The following is a 1547-nucleotide window of genomic DNA, read 5'->3' on the forward strand; positions in this document are numbered from 1 at the left end:
TGGACGGAGCAGAGGGGGGGTGTTGGTGCACTCTTGTAATAGATGAATTAGCTCTGAGTCAGTCCAGTACAACCTGGTATATGAACATCTCTTACTCATTTATACATCAGTTATAATAATCCAATAATATGACAAAAAATAACATAAAATCAGAGAGAGGGCTGGTCCTTCTCCTTCATCCTTCTGTCAGGCCAGCTTTCACCATCAACGCAGCAGACACATGGGTCAACCCACGAAAAGCGACAGGACCGGACAACATCCCGGGACGTGTGCTCAGAGTCTGCGCTGATGAGCTGGCAGATGTGCTGACTGACATTTTCAATATCTCCCTCAGTCAGGCCATTGTCCCCAGATGCTTCAAAACATCCACCATATTTCCAGTAGCAAAGAAATCAGTTGTAGCCTGTCTGAATGACTATCGCCCCATCGCACCGATGGTAATGAAGTGTTTTGAACGGTTCGTCAAACCACACATCACATCCAGCCTTCCTGCATCGCTTTACCCCCTTCAGTTCGCTTACTGTCCCAGCTGCTCCACAGAGGATGCAACATCCACCACCTTGCACTCCGTCATCACCCACCTGGAAAATAAAGACACCTACGCTAGATTCCTGTACATTTACGTTTAATACCATCATCTCCCAGAGACTAATAGAGAAACTCCTCCTACTCAGCCTGGATACCGCCACATGTCTCTGGGTCCTGGACTTTCTGACCGAAAGACCCCAGTCTGTCCGAGTCGGAGAGATCTCCAACTCCATCATGCTGAGCACTGGATTTCCTCAAGGCTGTGTACTCAGTCCACTGGTGTTTACACTGCTAACACATGACTGTGTAGCCACACATGAGGGGATCCAGATCATCAAGTTTGCTGAGATGAAGTGAAACACCGAGAGGGCTGGTCTGTAAGAACAACCTGCTGCTCAACGTGGACAAAACGAAGGAGATGATCATGGACTTCCAGAGGTCACGTCCTGAGCATGCTCCCCTCAGCATCAGAACATCAAGTTCCTCGGAGTGCAGATCTCACAGGACCTGAACTGGAATAAGAACACTGCAGTGATCATCAAATGGTCCCAGCAGAGACTGCATTTCATGAAGGAGCTAAAACAAGCCTCTCTCCCTGTCAGCATCCTCAGGACTTTTTACAGAGGTGTGGTGGTGAGCGCTCTGACATACTGCCTCTCAACATGGTGCTCCAGCTGCAGTATATCAGACAGAAAAGCCCTGCAGAGGATACTTAGAGGAGCTCAAGAACTTTTCCAGAGTTGCAGGAGCAGGACACTGAACATTATCAGGGACTCCTCTCAGCCTCTCCATAAACTGTTTTAACATTTATGGAGCAATAATGGACGTACCTCCAGATTGATCAACAGCTTCATGCCACAAGCTGTCAGAATGCTGAACTGCTGATCCAGATATGAAAACACTTCTACATTTAAATTGCTTTAAGTTATTGGATCCTGAAGAAAACTCTCTCATCTTGCCTGTGCTACTGTGTATGTACAGCAAAATGACAGTAAACTTGATTTGATGACATATAGGTC

The sequence above is a fragment of the Stegastes partitus genome, unplaced genomic scaffold (assembly GCF_000690725.1).
Source record: "Stegastes partitus isolate 25-593 unplaced genomic scaffold, Stegastes_partitus-1.0.2 Scaffold1789, whole genome shotgun sequence".
NCBI lineage: Eukaryota > Metazoa > Chordata > Actinopteri > Pomacentridae > Stegastes > Stegastes partitus.